Here is a 20,896-nt window from a genome sequence, read left to right on the forward strand (position 1 = left end):
TGAACCCCTGCTGATGCCTTGAAGCGAGTGCATTCTATCTCAGGAAGCATGACCGTTCCGTGGAGGAAGTTATGGGCTCGGCGGGCATTCAAGAAGTGGAGAATCATTGCAAACCTTGTCCATCCCTCACAGGGGTCACGTACGAGGGTCCAAGGGACGGGGCAGGGAGTGGGTGTTAGCACTCCACCTCCCTTGAGCCCTGCCGCTTCCTTCCTATGAGCACACGCCTCTTGGGATATGGTGTCTGAGTAGTGGAGGTAGTAACAGCATTGGTAATGTCATGCTGCTGCTGCTAAGTCGCTTCAGTTGTGTCCGACTCTGTGTGACCCCATAGACGGCAGCCCACCAGGCTCTTCCATCCCTGAGATTATCCAGGCAAGAACACTGGAGTGGGTTGCCATTTCCTTCTCCAGTGCATGAAAGTGAAAAGTGAAAGTGAAGTTGCTCAGTTGCGTCCGACGTTTAGCGACCCCATGGACTGTAGCCTACCAGGCTCCTCCATCTATGGGATTTACCAGGCAAGAGTACTGAAGTGAGTTGCCATCAGCTTTTCTTGGTAATGTCATTGGGCATTTAAATCAGAGAAGCTACCAGAATGCTTATAGGAAAACTCACATTTATTGTGGTTCTTCTGTACACCAGGTGCTCAGCTACATTTAGACCCTCGTTCTTCACCTCTCCCATGCAGGAGGTAGCTGAGCTCACCGTCAGTTTCTGATGAAGAAACTGAGGTTCTGAGAGGCCCAGGGATGCTCCCCAGCCCCACCTCCGTGATGGACAGCAGCTGAATTGGAGTCCCCATCTCCTGACCCCTGTCCTCTGCCAAGAAGTGGGGTTTATTCTGTGCTCAGAAGTCCCCATGCCCAGCCCTGATGTTGTTTTGAAGGGTGGCCTTTGCTGCAAAACTGGGGTGCCCCTCACTGACCATGGAAACTTCCACATGGCCCACACCTTATCCGTGGCCAAGTCAAGAGGAAGGAAAAGCAGGAGAGTTCGGCAGGCACCCTCGCATGGCGGGGGTCTCGCCCGGGGCCCGTTACAAGGCTGGAGTGACAGAGAGTGACCGCCTGTGGCTCATCTGTGTCTAATGGGACAGAAACGAGTACCCATGCCCTTTCTCCCCAGAGGCTTGTCTGGGGCCCTTCGAGGCTTATGAATCTTAGCGTATAATGGAGTCTAAACTTCAGCACCGTTCACCATGCAGGGGCTGTGGGCGGCAGGAGCCTCTGTCTTATTTACGAGCCATCCACGGGAGACACACTCAGGGTGGATGCTCACCATCGTATTAATCAGCGCAGAATTCCGAAGTGTGCAGTAACGCATGTGACCAGATGGCCCTAAAACAGACCACTCTAACCCAAGTTCATCCTCTGAAAAGCTCCCCTAAAGAACATCGACTGCACATGATAACTGCCTTGAGCAGGGCCGTAATTTTAGAGAATGTATGAGGCGCGGGATGAACACGAGGGAGGAAAATGGTTCCCACTTATCATGACATTGTCCCTCCAAATGCCTGCTCGGGAAAAAGCAAAACAAAACAGTCCTCCCCATGCAAGGAAGCGTGGCAGGACTTAGTCCATTTAGAATCCCTGTGAGTTATTACCTCGAAATTGCCAACTACTGCTTTCTAAGTTATATATTAAAACGTAAGCGTAGGCTTCCGACTTCCTAAACTCCAGAAACAATTGGCTGTTAGTGACCCGTCACTGTCTTCCCACTAGCGTTCTGCTTTTGCCTTGCAAGTGTAAAGGGCCATCCACAGAAGGGTCTAATCATCTTAACACTGCCGTATTTACACTTGAGGTCTTATTATCCTTCCCTCAGCTGTGTAAACAGATGAATAACCTGTTTGGGACTTACCCAGATGGTGCTTGCTACAGACTCCAGGAGGTGGGAGGGGGTTCTGTGTGAGCCTCTCGTTTATTATGGGGAGGGGAACTCCTCCCAGATAAGCCACCAAACAGGCAGCTTTGTCAGAGGAGCCCTCAGGTTTGCAAACCATTGTTTAAAATTACAGGAGACCTTGGGACTTTTTAAGAAGGAATCCTGTGTACAGAAATGCAATTTTCCTCAGGCAAATGCACTGTTCCCACAGAAAGAATCAGACACAGCAAAGTACTTCATCTTCTGTCTGCTATGATTAAGGGCTTCCCTGGTGGTTCAGTTAGTGAAGATCCTGCCTGCCAATGCAGGAGACCCAGGTTCGATCCCTGGGTTGAGAAGATCCCCTGAAGAAGGAAATGGCAACCCACTGTAGAATTCTTGCCTGGAAAATCCCATGGACAGAGGAGCCTGGAAGGCCACAGTCCATGGAATCGAAGAGTTGGACACAACTTAAGGACCGAAACCACCACCACCATTATGATTAAAACAAGTGGGTGCGTTTCCTGTGCATCAAAGCAGTGTTTTCCTTGATGAAACCTCGGATTTCCTATGGCTGTTCAAGTTTGACATCCATATCCGGGTTCGTCTGAAATGGTCAACCATTTTATTGGCATTTCTATCTGTGTGCTTTTCAATTAGTCATTATTTTTTCTTTTGCAATTTACCTTTTCATGAGCAGTTGGGGGAAAAAAAGATGTAAAAAAATGTTATATGTTAATGATTTCTTTCCTAACTGCAATTTTGTCAGCCCCGTTTTGTACATATATGATTATGAAGCAATTTGCATGAAATTTACACCTTTTCAAATTTCGAAAATTGCCTTGTTGAGAAAGAACCCCTGCACTTCTCAATACCACACTGATTAATCACAGTTATAGAGTAGACATAACATTTTTATTAAACTCTCAGTGAGCAGGAAAATTAGCACTTCCTGCAATAACGATACTAATTTCATTAGGGAACGTTTTCATTTATAAAGTGCTTTTTCCTTATCTTGAACCTTTTATCCATACCTTATTGACCAAAGAGAGGGCATTTCTTTGCGCGCTGGTAATAAACCATATTTGTGATATGATGTGACCTCACTGACAAGCTCCTGCTTCTGACCGATCATCTTCCTTCGCCATAAATATCCATCGGTACTTGTCACGTGCTGTTCCCCGGACTTCCTCTTTGTATTTCCAATATAATGAGAAGGTTTCCATCCTTACACACTTACGGGATGGTTATTGGCAAGACTGAAACTCTAAAGCTGTCAGGTGGATATAAAGATTTAAAAAAATAGAGTCTTCTCTTGATTTATTTCCATGTATTTTCTTCAGTGGATGCTTATAGTAAAGAGGAAATGAGTAGAATCCAGGAAAGACTTGTGGTCCTGTTGGCCTTGGGAGAAATGGCCTTGGCAGGAAAGTCAAGGGGGAAAGCAGTGAAGTGGAGGTGATGACTGCTGAGCTAGGAATCTGCAGCCCTAGTCTTTTATTTACATATAAACTCCGTATAACTCTCCAGGTCCACTGCCAAGTCTTTCCTGATGCTCAGTGGTAGATGAACTAATGCAGCAGTCGTTTATTTACCAGCATCGTATTAGACGCGAGGCGCTGTTCAAGGTGCTGGAGATACAAGTGGGAACCCCCGGGGCAAGCAGATGCTTCTCCTCACAGGGTTTGCATTGCAGTTGTGGGAGGATGGGGGCAGGCAAGAAACAAGTCAAGGACTAAATAAAATGCCTTTGATGGAGATGCCTGTTCAGAAGGAAGGTCAGAGGTGGAGTGTGGCTGGCTTGTGGAAGGATGCCCAGGTGACACTGAAGTTGGGGCTTCACGTAAGAAGGATTCAAGAATGTGAAGAGCCAGAGGAGAAGTGTTTCAGGCAGAAGGGACCAAAGGGGCCCCGGAAGGCAAACGCTACACACTGTGGGAGAAACGGCATTGAGCAGAGAGTTCATTCATCTGCCCTGTGAGTTTTAAATTTAGAATTGAGGTCTGCGCTTGATGTGAAATATCGATCCTTTCTCTGTGTCTGAGTGGGCTGGGAAAGCTGTGTTATTCAAAGCAGAAGAGAAATGTACATTTCTGAATGTCCCAGGAGGAGAAGGGGCCGTGATCACAGGGACTCTTCTCGTTTCGCATCAGTTGTTTCTTTTCTTTTTAATTTGTAGATAGCTTTTTGTGTGCCTGATATGTCTTAGATAGATAAATGACTCCCTCAAGGTCATACTGCCAATATTCTTGGGAACCAGGATCAATCATGTGTGATTTCGTGAAATTTTCCATTTTATTTATCTGTCTATAATATAGTGGTAAAGAATCCCCCTGCCAACACAGAAGATATAAGAGATTTGGGTTTGATTCCTGGGTCAGGAAGATCTCCTGGAGAAGGAAATGGCAACCCACTCCAGTATTCTTGCCTGGAAAATTCCATGGACAGAGGAGCCTGTCCGGCTCCAGTCCATAGATTCACAAAAAGTCAGACATGACTGAAGTGACTTAGCACATATGTACTGGCATTGCATCATATTGAAAGTTTAAATATATGTATTTGTGATTTCGTGAAATTTTCCACTTTCTATATATAAATGTATATAATATATATTATCTATTATATGTTATATATATTTCCCATTATATATAAACATACAGTGAAGTATATATATCACACACATATATATACACAGGATGCATTCTTTTATCTGCTGCATTAATGACTTTTCCTTGGCTTATGTCTTATTTTGCCAACTTGATATATAGATGTTAAAGGGCAGCACCTACCTGTCTTATAATTCTGAATGTCCTGCTAAGAGTATCCTGCTATGGAAAACAGTCTCATACTCATCAGTCTTCAGGCAAGTGCAATGAAAACAAAAATGGAAAAGGGTGTCATGCTCAGTAGACAGTGTGCAGTTCTTGCAGTCCTGCAATCTCATGGTTCCTATGGGTCAGGAGCCTGGGCCTGACTTAGCTGGCTCCTCTGCCCATGGTCTCGAAGGACCGCAGTCAAGGTGTCCGCCAGGCTGTGTTCTCATGTAGGAGCTCGACTGGGGAAGTATACGCTTCCAAAGTCACCCCCCACCTCTGAGGTCACAAAGTCCACTTACAGGTGGACATCCTTTTACTGAGCTGTCTCCAGGCCCCTGGCTTCTTGCTGACTGTGGGCTCTGGGCTGGAGGCCTTCCCTCAGCTCCTGGAGCTGGCCCTCAGTTCCTCAAGGCCATCTGCCATTCCTTTACCACAGTGGCTTTCCCAAGATGGCAGCAAGACCCTAGAGCAAGTCACATATAATGTAATCTCAGGAGTGTCATCAGGTCACCTTGACCATATTCTACTGGGAAGAAGTGCATCCCAGATCCTGCCCACACTCAGGGAGGCAAGTACCCACACCAGGCAGGGACGCTGTGGAGCCTCGGTAGACTCTGCCCACAGCAGCTGGGATGCCCTTGCTCTTCTTCGCTGCTATAGTTAATGTCTGCATCTCAAGACCAAATCTGGCCCCAGGCTGTCTATACTTGCTGTCTCTCTGGGACTGGCAGAGAAGACAGCAGTCTCAGGGCCAGATCTGCCTTCCAAAGCTGCCACCTAAAGCCTTCAAGTTAAAGCAGGGAGATTTTGAGGAAACTTTGCCTGAGTTCAGTGCGGTCTGCAAGCCTCTTTTCAGCAGGGATGAGAAATCACCTGTAGACTAGTTCCGCCCCTGGAGGTGAGGACAGAGGACAGCAGAACCGGTCTGGCTTGGTTTCCCTGGGGCTTCTCAAGTAGGTACTTAGGAAAGATTTGTTTAGAGGACAGCAGACTGTGATCGGCGTGTCTCCACAATATGAGATGTCCTGAGAGGACAGTGTCAATCAGTATTAGATCCATTACTCTGTGAAGGATGCTCAGAGAACCAGGAGGGTTTCCCACACTGATGGCAGACCCAGATGCTCTGACTTTACCCTGTCTCATAATATCCATGATGTCAGCTTTGCTTTGGCATGGGGCGTTGGATTTTCCTCACTGCTTCCTTCAAGTCACACATTTGACAAACATTTCAGGGGCACCTATCATGTGCTTGGCACTGTTGTAGATCACGATGCTGTTTTGAAAACATAACCTTGATTTTGGACAAGCACGCTGCAAACATTGCTGTCTCGTCTTAATTCTTCTTAACACTCTGAAGAAGAATTTCATCAAATCACAATAACTCCATTTACTTTTAACCCCACATGGTGAAGTTATCAACTTTTGATTTCTTTACACTCTCTGATGGAAAACGCCTAGATAAATACTGCAAGGGACATTTTTAAGCATGTAAAAAAAATCAATTTTCATAAGGTTACATCTTTTACCTCTTTATATAAAACATGGTGTATTAAAAGAGAGATTAAATTTTACTCTGTGGAGTAAAATGCAAACACAAAATTATTTTTTCATTTTTCAGAACATGCCACTGGATTATCATTTATTTATGAGGCTTTTTTTAATCTAGAATATATGGAAATCTTTTCTTGAAGCACAATGTAATATTGAATTTGGAATGTTGTCTGACAGCTTCCCTCGTGCAGTTGCAATAGAGTGATTCTCCCGTATGAATTTTTAAAAGAAATTTCAATACACTCTGCATTTGAAAGGGAAGAAGTAATCGCCATGATCTTGGGGAATCTTTTAAATGGCCTCCCTTCTAGTTCTTCTATATTTCACCAACTTTTCTGCAACGTATAATGTTCCCAAGATTTTCCGGGACTCATAAAATGTCCAGTTACCTTCTTTTGGTCCAAAATGTATATCCAACAATTGAAGTTTTCCTCCCAAAAGATGTTGCTCTCTGTTCAGAATAGACCTCTGATGTGATTTTTGGTTTTGCCTTTTGCATATTTTCCTTGTTTGGAGGCATTGGGCTTGAAAGGTACTACTGTTCCTCATTCTCCACAAAGCAGGTGTCTTTCTATGTCAGTTTCTTTAAATGCATGTGGCGAAGGTGGAGAACTGTGGGATCAGGGACCTGAAGTGCGGGTTTGAGCATCTTACTCCTTTCTCAAGAATGTTTCCTATGTCTGGCCCTCTGCTGCTGTATCCGCACTCCTGTCTGCTCCCTTATATCGCTGGACCTTGTCTTTTCCATCCCATCTTTACTCTGTTCTATTGCTGGGTAACAGACCACCCCAGATGGAGTGATGAGTCCATTACAGACTCAGGATGCAGGTGGCGAGTTGGGGCACATCCTTGCCGTGGTGAGAATCAGAGCTCCTGATGCCTCAAAGGGGCTTGACTTGGGGTCAGCACGGCCCATCACTTCCATGGGCATTTCACTGGCCAAAGCCAACTTCAGGTGGTGAATTTTACACCTTCCACAGAGGTGGGAGGACAAAAAGTGAGTATTTGCTGAACTGACTTTCTGTCTAGGCTTTTAGGTTTATTTCATACACATAAAGTATACTTCTATGAAATTAAATATGAACGTTTTAATGTGTTGTTCACGTGTTAGCCTTCTTCACACTAGAGGCTCCATCACTTGTCCCCTAATTCTCCTCCTGCCCCTGTGTGAGCACAGGAGCCCTGAGAGCACCTCATAGTTGAGCCTGCTCACCTCTCACCCAGGCTCGAATTCACCAAGAGGGAAGTTCAAACATCACTGGGAGTGACTCCTCACTTTGGAGTCAGACCTGCTGGAGTTTGACTGCACACGCTTCCACTTCGCAGCTTTGTGACCTTGGACAATTTACTTCACCTTTCTGGGCTTCAGTCACTAAAGCATTTAAGTGGAGACGATTGTGCTCCATGTTCACCCTTTGCACCCCCACTTTGGATAAGTCCTGCTTCATGGCTTGAGAATGCCATGTGCTGGCCCTCTTTTTGCGTTACCCTAGCTTCCTTGGAGAAGTTGCCAATTATGAAGAATCTGTCACAAGGGAATGGCAACAGTATGACTTTCAATTTAGCACAGGCACAGGTGACCTTGTTTGGGCTTGTGCCATCGGTAATTTAGTTTCAGGCTTTCACTTTGACTGAATGTACTCAAATACAGCTTTATATCATTTGTACGCTCCTGGCCACCCTTCTTCCTCAACAGCCAAGACTTGGTAATTATTATTTTCACAAGAACATTTGTCCCGTGGGTCTAGATTTCAGAGGGAAATAAATATACAGCCTTTGTTCTTGTCGACACTTCATTATATAGCCAGGCATACATTATTGACCACCCGCTTCAGAAAGTACTTGGACGGTCTGACCTTTACATGGGACAAGCAAAGCTTTTGTGGATGGTTTCTTGCTTTTTCGACAATTAAGAATAGTCTCACGGCATTGGACTAGTCTCTTACCGTTCAGGAATTTGGTGTACGTATGAATACACCGAATCCATTGATACAGTCCTGATGGCTGCTGGATAGAAAGATGTGTCGTTGTTATGAACTATGTGAAAGAAACTCATTTCCAGCTGTGGGTCATTTGGAAAAAATCAATATGATATATCAACATTATAAGTAAATGAAAATGAATGCAACCTCATGGTTTTCTGAAAGCCTGGATTTCTGTGTGGCTTTCAGAATTGCATCTCTGACACCTACAGCATGTATTGTCTCTTGCAGAATGTTTGTTTGTAAACCAGTTTAGTGGTGAGGGTGCATCCCCATAAATGGACATCATCTGTAACACTGTTCTAGCTTTGTTGATTGTTAATATACTTATGATATATCTTGCTCTTCAGAACCCTGAACCACAAAAGAAGTCACAACAGTTAGATGGTCACATCATCATCCTCTTCTGCTTTTTTTTTTTTTTTTTTGCCTTTTCATACTTTTGGTTACTTTCTGTTTTTGTATTGTCAAGAGTTTTATCATATTTGCTCGCTTACCTCAGTCCTATGTTTTTTGGAGCTTTAAAAAAAACCCATTTAATGATTTGACAATAATTATGAAGTTCTTGCTGTATGGATATTACAGTATAAAGCACTAGGAATGAGCTTCCCTGGTGGCTCAGACGGTAAAGCATCTGTCTACAATGCAGGAGACCTGGATTCAATCCCTGGTTCGAGAAGATTCCCTGGAGAAGGAAATGGCAATCCACTCCAGTACTCTTGCTTAGAAAATCCCATGGACGGATGAGCCTGGTGTCCATGGAGTCGCAAAGAGTCGGATACGACTGAGCGACTTCATTTTCTTTCTTTCTTTCTTTCTTTCTAAGTACTAGGAATAAAGGGGTGGGTTTTACTTTGGTCTTAAGGAATGTACAGCTCAGTCAAAGGGATAGATAGTTAAATTGCAGCAGATCTGAACCTAAATGTGCTTCAGAGTACGAAATGTGAGGGAGAGGCAAGGCGGGCTCCCAGGAGGAGGTGGTATCTCTACTAAGCTGAATGGCTAACCAGGATCACCAGTCAGGCAGAGGGAGGGATGGCTATTCAGGCAGAAGGACCAGAGGAGGGGAGAGTACAGGACTCTCAGAGCCATGCAGGTATGTATGTGAACCAAATATACACCGTGGGGTAGGAAGAAGCAGATGATGAGGCTGGTGAGGAAGAAGAGTCTCAAGAGAAGGCTCAAGATGTCCACTGGGACCATGGTGATGGAGTTTCAGTTAGGAGGGAAGCCAGCCTAGCAATCCCTAAGCTGCAGAGTCTACAGTCTGAGAGTTGTTGAGGTCTGGGGGACTCTCTCCCCCTAATCCATTACAGATGAAGAAACAGGCTGAGAAATATTTGAGTTCCCACCTCTACATAAAACAAACACCATCAACCTTGCAAGGTAGTTGTGAGGCATGAAATAAGGTAGTAACAGCTTTAAATCCCTTGTCGTGATCTCCGGACTCTAATAGTGCTTGAAAAATGTCCATTTCTCCTCCGCTTGAACTAAGACAGCCTTGAAGACTCCCTGAGACCCAAGGAGAGCATCACCGTCTCACACCACACCATAGACTTCAGTTGTGTGTGTTAAAACTCCAGGGCTTGTGAAGGAGTTTTCTAAATAAAGCAGTGTTGGAGGCACAGTAGCTCCCAAGAACTCTGTGCTTACTCGTGTGTGTGTGTGTGTGTGCATGTGCCCATGCGCTCATGCTCACTTGCTTTCTCCATCAGGCTGCAAGCTCTTTAGAAGCCAGGGTCATATTTATTATTTTTCTTTCTTTTTTTTTTTTTTTTTGGCTAACAATGGATTTCAATTAATGATCACCGATGGTTGTCTCTGTGATCCCAAATAAATAAATCTCCGTGGAACCAGGTTTGGCTCTTCAGGAGCGAGAGCAGTCCTGGCAGCTGTCCAGAGTTGTTAGCCGGTGGTCCCGTGATGCACAGATTGCCCAGTGGAGGGAGGGGCTGACCAAGTGGCACAGGCATGATTTCTGTAGCATGAGTGAATTTTTCTACAGCTCTAGCTTTGGAATCTGAAAGCTCTGGGATTAGTAGATTATAGAGGCAACTAGTAACACCATCTGATTTGCAGAGTCAATGAAAAATGGAAAGTTAAAATTCAGCTCCATGGTGGCATTGGGGAGAAAACGGCGAGGAAGGGCAGTCTTCTGTGAAGAGTGTTTCTAATTATTATTCATTTTATAATGCCATCTATTAGGGCCTTCATTAGAATGACTTCTTCTCTTAACCCCACCCCAAACATGCCTGTAATTTCTTTCGTTAACATCTGCAAAACCAGATAGTGATTCCTGGTCACAAGTCTAGGTTGAGTAGGGTATCTGTGATCTTTACCATGTGAGTCTAATTTTATGGAAATCAGCCATTGCTCGTATTAGAGTTGGCTTGGTGTTTTGTTCTTTTTTAATTTAAAAGCTTCCTTGGTCATCTTCTGTTTCTTAATCAGAATTACGTATCTTTCCATGTACAGGGTATGGCATGTTATAACAAGCATTTTAAAAAATATTTACCGTTGTGGTCTTACAAAAGGAAAAAGTTACGTATGGTCATTTGAACTAATTGCTGAGATGACACTACATTAATTAGATAATTAAGGGTCTCGAGCATGTGGCCATTGTATTCAGTGGGCTGGAAGCCAACATTTTCTATAGCTGAGAAAATGGGTTAGCATAATTCAAAATTCAATTGCTGTGCCCTGTTTCATATGAATAGATAATACAGAATGAGTCTTAAATCTGGATTGGAAAAACTAACAGGACCTGGTTTTATTTTAATTGAGTTTTAAAGCACTTCTAGGCCATTTCTTTGTCTTTATAGTTTAACCCTTCACGGTTCTGACCGCCCGCCTGCCAGTCTTGTCCATCGCATGCTCGTGGTAATGGTCTTTCCAGATTTATTGTGAACCCTAAGAATATATTCTTTACCAGTAAGTGCCCGGAAACTCGAAGCCCAAGTCTCTGTGGCCCTCCCCTCCCCTCCCTCATCAGGCAGAAGTGTTCTCCGTGGTTAAAGGCGTTGATGACAGTGTGTTTGCTAGGTGCCTTAACTTATCAAGGTTATTTGTCAGGAGAATTACGTCTTGTAACACCAGGTTCGGTACCTTTAGGTGACAGGGCTTAATGCAGAAGTTTTCCCCATACCAACTAGCAGTGTAAGTTGATTTCATATCCTTTTATTTTATAAAGTTTCGCTTATCGGGTTTGTCAGCCTGCATTTGAAATTATAATGTGTGGTCTGCACATGACCTTAGAGCAACTGACCCCCAAATCTAATCACTCCCAGCGTCTGGGGAAATCGACAAATATGTCAGGTATAACTCGGAGCATCCAAACACTGCTTTAAATGTTTCATTTGCAGGCAGGACGAGGATCGTTCTCAGCCAGTCCTCCAAGAAGGAGCGCTGGGTGTACGAGTGCCTTTGGTTCTCTGCTCCGAGTCTGCACTCATCACCAATGGTTTGCATGAGCAGAGAACACACGCTTGTATGTTCCGCACGAGTGGGGTATTGACTGAATACACAGCCAGAAGAATGTTCCTAAGTGGGCAGTACATGGCCAGAGTATGTCAGGTGAGGGCAAAAATAAAGTAAGGTCTATTCTTTTGATGGCAAATGCCGTCGGCTTATGTTGCACTTGTCGTCTGAGGTTACCGTTGAATGCAGATGAAAATGTTAATCCTCTCAACATAGATGAACATGTGGCATCAAGCAAGTTCTCTATAACCAGGAAGTATCAGTGCTTGCTTACGTGTGAGATTTATTTAATCCAAAGTCATATTCTTCGTGAGTTGACCTTGATCAGTGTGTGAACACTGTCTTTCCGTGTGTAAGGAGAGTTTGGAAATAGGGACCTAGTCCAGTTTAGGAAACACTATATATAGTCCTTATATTTGTCATTCTTTACTGACTACTGACCACATTCACAGAAATACCATTGTCCCATTGGTTGCTGACTAGTCCAGCCGCAGCCCAGTGTGTTTCTCTCTGCTGGGTCATTTCTGGTAGATGACAAATGAGCCCTGCTTAGTAGTAAGCTTGTTATTGTGCAAAGCGATAGTTCTTAGAAAACTCTTCAAAAGGTTGAGCCAGACTCTGGCTCCCAGCTCCTCTCATCCACAGATCCTTACCCTGCCCCAGACTGCAGAAAGTCCTGATGGCCTGCTGTTTGGTAGGTTAATAATGAGAGGGTGTTCCCCTGACATTGAAGAAGAACCTGCTCTGTGCCTGGAGCCTGCTTGCTCTGAGGACATGAGAGGATGCAGAGAAGGACCTTGTTGTTGGCTTGTCCCAGCCTTAAGCAGAGATTCAGTGGCAGACATTTAACCTACTGAGATTTAGCTTCAGGTAAGATAATCAAGGGTTCACCTAGCGCTGGTGACTCTCCTTTTTTCTCACTGAGCAGAGGTCTCAAAGCAGAAGAAGATCTTTTATTTTTGGCATCTGTGCCCTCGTGTCCTGAGTTGGAGCATCTTGAACGTGAAGCGTCAACCCAGGCTGCTGATTTAACTGGTGGTTCAGCCAGTGGAATGGATCTGAGCCCATGCTGGAGCAAACGCTGGCTCTCTCAGTTAGATAGAGCCAGTGTCAAAGGGTATGTTGGCATTTCAGGAGTAATCCTGACAGTATTCACGTGTGCTTTACTCACCAACCGTAGGATCAAGCGCATCAGTGTCAGCTGAGATCCACTCCAGCATTTTCTGAGGAACTTTGAATCACCGTGAAGCCAACAAGAGGAGTTTGTTGGGTTTTTGTTTCGCTTCATTTTTCTGAAGCAGAATCCCGGGTCCTAAAACGGAATAGGCATTGTAGGTTCTATGGGAAGATGTATTTGGCAGAGCTCCCTTGGAAGGGAATAACGGGGTCATCTTCCCAAGCGGCAGTTGACTCAGTGACAGCATGATGATAATACCAGTGCCTTTGGTGTCAGAGCATCAGAAGGGGGCGGTCCGGCTCTGGGAGCAGACGCCCTGATCCGGTGTTAGTAATCCAGAGGTTTTGGAGTTAAGTGCTTTTGACACACAGAATCAAGAGTCAAGGGCGAAGCTGCCTCTTAAACGCTCTTTCTGAGGAGTCCACTGCCGATGTAATTGAGCCTCTCTGGTGAAGAGCTTTATTAGAGCAAAGCTGGTTAGTGCTGCATACCTTTGGGGGGGAATATTTTAGGCATCTTCAATAACTGCTGTGTGACATTGCTGAAGGTCCCCAGCCTTCTTGTTCTCTGACAATTCAAGATGAAAACCCCCCATTGCAGACATGGTGACTGAGCCTCACTGTGGCCCACAGCTGCCTGTCTCTTCCCTCTGTTATCACAGTTCATCATTATAAAGGTATTGTCTGTGTGTTGGTAGTGAAGGACAGGGAAGCCTGGAGCGCTGTAGTCCATGGGGTTGCAGAGTTGGGCATGACTGAGCGACCGAACAACAATAAAATGTGTATTGCATGTACTTTGCGCCAGGGTGTCAGATCCCTGAGGCCCTGAGCCACGTCTGTTTCGTTCCTTTCTGTTCCCCAAACACTAATACAAGGCCTGGCATCATCATCATCTTTATCATCATCGGTGCTAATATTTGTGGCTACATACTGTATCTTGAACACTGTTAAGAGGGCTTCATGTCCATTTTTCCCAATCCTGGCATCAAGAGTCAACAGCAAATTGTATCCCTGATCCTAATATGCTGATTTCCAGCTTTGGGATTTTGCAGTAGGTCACTTAACCTTTCTTCATCAGTGAAACTGGAATAATAACTCCCATTTGCTGAGTTTGCAGTGAGGATTAAACGTGAGGGTAGCTCTGAGCCCAGCACACAATAGAAGTCCAGGACAGGTGAGCGGATGGGCTATTTTTATAGACACTATAAAATCCGGGAGTCAGGCTGAGAGTTAAGTGGGAGAAGCCAGACACTTGAAAAGGTACAGAGTAGGAATGCATTAATTTAAAGGTCCAAAGCAGCCAGGACCTCTGCACATGAGAGGGGGCAGAGCAGTGATCGCTGCTCTGAGGGATGGGGCCCTCTAGGGAGTGGGGGCCACCCTCTGCCAGGCTGGAAGTGATCCCTGATTGGATCTGTTAATTACATGGGTGTGTATACATATGTAAAAGCCCAGCAAGCTTCACATCTGTGCCCTTTAGTGCTGTGAGCAATATCTCCAAAGAAACCATCTCAGAGAATTTGCCAGTTTTGGGGAGAGTTTTCCTCCAGCCTCAGTCTGGGCACAAAATTGGTTTCCCCAATGATCGAGGTACCCAAGGGTGGGGTGGTGACCTTGGAGGAAGGCAGAGGTGACTGCTGGTCTGCTTCCAGGTTCTGCCAAGGCTCGTTCAGGGGCAGGTTACAGAGCTGTTCCTCAAAACTTGAACCTCAACAAAAATTCTTCAGCTGTGGCCATGTGAGCTAAGTATAGTGTCAGATTTACAATGCAGTGATTCTGACTGCCCTGGGCTATTCCTGATCAAAGGGACAGTGTAAGTGGAGTGGCCTGTGAAAAGTCCTCTGCAAGCTCAGTCCGAATGTCGAGCTATTCAGGGCCAGGAGGAGCCCAGGCCATGGCGGGGGTAGCATCCTAGTTGAGTGGGGACCACTGTTAGGGCTGCCGGCCAGGAGACTTCACCTCTGTCCTTTTGGGGACCAGCCTTTTAATTATGGGGTCTGCTCAGGCAGCCCTCGACCAGCTCCCCAAAGCTGGATCCACTGATTTCCCCCCACTTCACCCCACCCTGCTGGCCGTCCGCTGGCTAAGGGCCTTGGTTTGAAGTCAGGCAGGCCCTGGGCTCCCAGAAGGCTCCCTGTCTTCCACGTTCTTCCCTCTCTTCTGTGTCGCCTGTGGCGGTCTCACCATGACTCCTTGACTTAAGTAGCTTCCTCTGCGCGTCACTTCACACCGCGGTCTCTTCCTCTGCCTGGCTTAGCCTCAGTGGCCTCCCCGAGGCTTGGCTCCCCTCCCTTCCCCGCTCCCTCAGAGGGCAGATGGCCTGCCTCCACCAGCTCTGCGTCACCGTCCGGCTCTGGACTCTGCTGTGGTCCTGTGCGCCCCTCCCTTCCCCACCCCCGCAGAGGGCAGATGGCCTGCCTCCACAGGCTCTGCATGGGCTCCTGGAGTCTCTGTGGTCCTGCGCACCCCCCCGGATGCAGGGCTTGCTTTGTCTCCAACAGTCTGGGCCAGGCACCCTTGTGCAGGAGTTGCTCCAGGTAACCTGAGGGCCAGACAAGGGCCCCTTCCCTTGTTTGTGAAATGGAGAGGTGAGACCGGATGTATTGCTTCTCTGAAAGTTTTTTCCAGCCGAATGTTAGCGTGGAATGATAAGAACTGTGTATTTACATTGGTCTCGGCCCCCTGACCCCTTCTGATACTTAGTCTTTGGCCCCAGGTCCTGACACAGGGCTCCCGAGACCTTGTCATTTCCTTAATGATGAGCTCCTAATTCCCTTGGAATGTTCTGGGACGTAGAAGCATCTTTTGTCCTCACGAGGCAACTGATGGGGCCCCCCTTCAATGGGGCCTGGTCACCAGAAAGACCAAGCCATGAGTAGAAATGGTAGGCTCACCTTTCGTTTTCTGAAGAGATGCGAGGGGCTGGAAATAGAGTTAATAATCCGTCTTGCCTACATGCTGAAGCCACCGTAGAAATCCCTGCATTACAGGTGGATGAGGGCACTGATGTGCTGGGCGGGTGACACCCCCTGACTGCAAGTGGACAGAGACTCTGTGCTCTGGTTCCTTCTAGACCTGGCCCTTCATCCGGCCTTTGTCCTGTCCTGTGAAACAGCCTTAGTATCACTGGGTGAGGTCAGAAGCTGGCGTCCTTGGTTGTACGAGCCACCCTGGTAAGTTGTGCAACCTGAAGGAAGCTGGTGGGAGTCTTCCACTTGTCGCCACGTTAGACAGGAGTCTCGGGGTGAGCCGGGGGCAGCTATTTGAGATCGGCATTGAAGTGCGGGCAGCCCCACGGGACTCAGTCCTCATCCTGCGGGGCCTGCTCTAACGCAGCTTATTAACTGTCAGAAGTGAGTGCAGCTTTGGGACACCCCGCCGGTCTCAGAGATCCGCTCCCTGTGAGACAAACCCTATTCATCTGCTGTCAGAAGTGTTATGAGCATGAGAGTAAAGGAAGAACAATTGAGTTTTCTTTCCATATCATTATGTATCGCTTTTAATATCTATCATGTGCTAGTTGTGTAAGATCAGATGCTATTTTATTCATTATCTCATTTAATTCCCCAACCACCTTGCAGCGTATTTGTCATTTCCCTTTTAGAAATTGGACAGTGGTGACCAGAAAGAGTAACTCACTCAAGGGGATTGAGTCAGAATTCTAATATTAGGAATAACTGACTTTTATTGAGAGCCTGTTGCATTGCTTGGGATTATGATAAACTTGCCATATAGATGATCTCTTTTTGTCTTTACCATAACCCTACAGTGGTGGTGCCATTGTTTTTACAGGGAAATTTTGATTTGGAAAGATGAACTAACATGCCCAAGACCATCCGTCTTTGACTTGTAGAGGCTTACCTTCAGATCAACATTCATTCGTGTCTACAGTTCATGCCAGCCATTTCTACTGTATACGACATTGCAATCCTTGATACTGTCAATGAGAACTCCCTCCTCCTTTAAAAAAAAAACAACACTGAATTATATTATCCCAGGATTCCACAGCATCCGAATTTGAAAATCCCTACTAAACCATGAGATGATCTAGCTCTTTGATAATGGCAGAGCAGAGTGAGTATTCAATGTTTAAATTTATATAATATTTCAGAGAAGCCAACAAAATGGAGCCTTGCCCTCTGATAAGAACTTAAAAAGAAAAAAAAAAAAAAATCCAGTGAGTCTCTCTCGGAGTTTTATCATCATCCCATTCATAATTGATTCCAAACTTGCATGAATCTTTCAAGATAAGTGTCTTATTGATTATCCTGAAAACAGGCGATCACTTGGCGTCCTGAAACTCTCTCAGCGCCCTGCCCTGATTACTGTAAACAGAGCCGTTGATCAGAAGGCCTGTCGTTCTCTTTGGCAGTGAACCCATCGGGCATTCAGAGGCCTCGGTGCAGAGAGCAGAGCGAGCAGAGCGGGCCAGACAGCGGGGCGCTCGGTCGCGGCCCTGCCCCTGTCCTTGAGGAGCCGGAGCCAGGCGCTCTGGGCTAGCCGGTGCCGCCTTGGACCATCCCGTGCCCCGTGTACCAGGACTCCTTCCTGGGGAAATGTGCGGAGTCCCCATGAGTGCCCGTTCATTGCTGTCAGGGAACGTCAGGTCTCTTAAGTGAAATCTGTTTTTTCTCCGCACATTTACTGGTGGTTGTATGAATCAAGTGAGCCTCCCTGTTGGAAACGAGGAGTGTTTACAGGAGACTTAACCTCATCTTCTGTAGCCATGGCGATCAGCTAGAATAGTGCCATGACCCCTCAGTGCCAGTCGGCACTGGGTCTGTTTCCCGCATGGCCCTGACTGCATTGCTGCGGGCAGGCCTGGCACACTGCAGGGAGGGTCAGTGATGGTGGGGCGTGGGGCCAGGTTTTCCCTGGCGGGGCTCTTCTGCTCCGGCTGAAGCCCTTGAAACCCTCTCCAGGTGATGAAAGCCCTCAACGTGATGGGCTGTAGGACTGGGCAAACAGGAGACCTGACTCCTGGTTTTCGGCGCAGATCATGAAGATTCAGGCCGTTGCCTTAAATCAGCAGCTGGATTTCCTGAGACTGCTGCTGGTGAACTGCTTAGTTGCTGTCCTGGGGGACGTGATGAGGCCTCTACTCTAAAGGGCCCGGCTGTCAGGAAGCGCTGGCTCAGCAGCAAAACCCACCCTCTCACAGAAGTGGCTTCGTGACTCGCTTGAAGCAGGTCCTGAACAGGAGTGAGGCTTCTACTAGAATCATGAAACTTATCAAAGCCACTGGTAGGATGGGTTAGTTCATTTTCTGGTTTTGTTTTTTCCTACAGTGACACGGAGGCTCAGAGAAGGTGAGGCCATTCCATCCCCTGAACCCTTAGCAGTGTTCATCCCTGCTAAGGGTGTCCCGGGTACCTCCTCACACCTTTATTTTTTATTTTTATTTTTTTTAATTTTATTTTATTTTTAAACTTTACATAATTGTATTAGTTTTGCCAAATATCAAAATGAATCCATCACAGGTATACATGTGCTCCCCATCCTGAACCCTCCTCCCTCCTCCCTCCCCATACCATCCCTCTGGTCGTCCCAGTGCACTAGCCCCAAGCATCCAGTATCGTGCATTGAACCTGGACTGGCATCTCGTTTCATACATGATATTTTACATGTTTCAATGCCATTCTCCCAAATCTTCCCACCCTCTCCCTCTCCCACAGATTCCATAAGACTGTTCCATACATCAGCGTCACTTTTGCTGTCTCGTACACAGGGTTATTGTTATCATCTTTCTAAATTCCATATATATGCGTTAGTATACTGTATTGGTGTTTTTCCTTCTGGCTTACTTCACTCTGTATAATAGGCTCCAGTTTCATCCACCTCATTAGAACTGATTCAAATGTATTCTTTTTAATGTCTGAGTAATACTCCATTGTATATATGTACCACAGCTTTCTTATCCGTTCATCTGCTGATGGACATCTAGGTTGCTTCCATGTCCTGGCTATTATAAACAGTGCTGCGATGAACATTGGGGTACACGTGTCTCTTTCCCTTCTGGTTTCCTCAGTGTGTATGCCCAGCAGTGGGATTGCCGGATCATAAGGCAGCTCTATTTCCAGTTTTTTAAGGAATCTCCACACTGTTCTCCATAGTGGCTGTACTAGTTTGCATTCCCACCAACAGTGTAAGAGGGTTCCCTTTTCTCCACACCCTCTCCAACATTTATTATTTGTAGACTTTTGGATCGCAGCCATTCTGACTGGTGTGAAATGGTACCTCATAGTGGTCTTGATTTGCATTTCTCTGATAATGAGTGATGTTGAGCATCTTTTCATGTGTTTGTTAGCCATCTGTATGTCTTCTCTGGAGAAATGTCTATTTAGTTCTTTGGCCCATTTTTTGATCAGGTCGTTTATTTTTCTGAAGTTGAGCTGTAGGACTTGCTTGTATATTTTTGAGATTAGTTGTTTGTCAGTTGCTTCATTTGCTATTATTTTCTCCCATTCTGAAGGCTGTCTTTTCACCTTGCTGATAGTTTCCTTTGATGTGCAGAAGCTTTTAAGGTTAATTAGGTCCCATTTGTTTATTTTTGCTTTTATTTCCGATATTCTGGGAGGTGGGTCATAGAGGATCCTGCTGTGATGTATGTCAGAGAGTGTTTTGCCTATGTTCTCCTCTAGGAGTTTTATAGTTTCTGGTCTTATGTTTAGATCTTTAATCCATTTTGAGTTTATTTTTGTGTATGGTGTTAGAAAGTGGTCTAGTTTCATTCTTTTACAAGTGGTTGACCAGTTTTCCCAGCACCACTTGTTAAAGAGATTGTCTTTAATCCATTGTATATTCTTGCCTCCTTTGTCAAAGATAAGGTGTCCATATGTGCGTGGATTTATCTCTGGGCTTTCTATTTTGTTCCATTGATCTATATTTCTGTCTTTGTGCCAGTACCATACTGTCTTGATAATTGTGGCTTTGTAGTAGAGCCTGAAGTCAGGTAGGTTGATTCCTCCAGTTCCATTCTTCTTTCTCAAGATCGCTTTGGCTATTCGAGGTTTTTTGTATTTCCATACAAATTGTGAAATTATTTGTTCTAGCTCTGTGAAGAATACTGTTGGTAGCTGATAGGGATTGCATTGAATCTATAGATTGCTTTGGGTAGTATACTCATTTTCACTATATTGATTCTTCCAATCCATGAACATGGTATATTTCTCCATCAATTAGTGTCCTCTTTGATTTCTTTCACCAGTGTTTTATAGTTTTCTATATATAGGTCTTTAGTTTCTTTAGGTAGATATATTCCTAAGTATTTTATTCTTTCCGTTGCAATGGTGAATGGAATTGTTTCCTTAATTTCTCTTTCTGTTTTCTCATTATTAGTGTATAGGAATGCAAGGGATTTCTGTGTGTTGATTTTATATCCTGCAACTTTACTATAGTCATTGATTAGTTCTAGTAATTTTCTGGTGGAGTCTTTAGGGTTTTCTATGTAGAGGATCATGTCATCTGCAAACAGTGAGAGTTTTACTTCTTCTTTTCCAATTTGGATTCCTTTTATTTCTTTTTCTGCTCTGATTGCTGTGGCCAAAACTTCCAAAACTATGTTGAATAGTAATGGTGAAAGTGGGCACCCTTGTCTTGTTCCTGACTTTAGAGGAAATGCTTTCAGTTTTTCACCATTGAGGATAATGTTTACTGCTCCTCACACCTTTAACGCCTTCGTCACTTAACATCAGTTGATTGCACACCTGCTCTGGAGCACACACCAAACAAGCTGCTGGGGATAAAGAGAAGGCGTCGGAACGGCCCCTGTGGGGTGTGCGGGCTTCCTGTGACGGTCCTGGTCACAGTGGAGAAGGAGAAAGGGGGAGAGCCTTGGCCTTCCGGGAAGAAATGGCTGTTCCCTGCCTTGTCTGCTGTTCATACTGCTTAGTAGCCGTGCTGTGGTGTCTATTCTGGGGGATCGCCACACGGACACGTTAGTTTCACCTGACCCCTGCCACCTGTATTAGGGTTTTCCAGAGAAGCAGGACTGATGGGGGTGTAGATGGCTGGCTGGCTGACACTTAGCAT

At 45.5% G+C, this 20,896-nt stretch overlaps 1 protein-coding gene across 7 annotated transcripts in view; it reads left to right on the top strand.

Annotated features, from left to right (window-relative positions):
• WWOX (WW domain containing oxidoreductase) overlaps positions 1 to 20,896 on the top strand; it is a 930,720-nt gene that overhangs the window by 374,849 nt on the left and 534,975 nt on the right.

Source organism: Bos taurus, chromosome 18 (genome assembly GCF_002263795.3).
Source record: "Bos taurus isolate L1 Dominette 01449 registration number 42190680 breed Hereford chromosome 18, ARS-UCD2.0, whole genome shotgun sequence".
In the NCBI taxonomy this organism is placed as follows: domain Eukaryota; kingdom Metazoa; phylum Chordata; class Mammalia; order Artiodactyla; family Bovidae; genus Bos; species Bos taurus.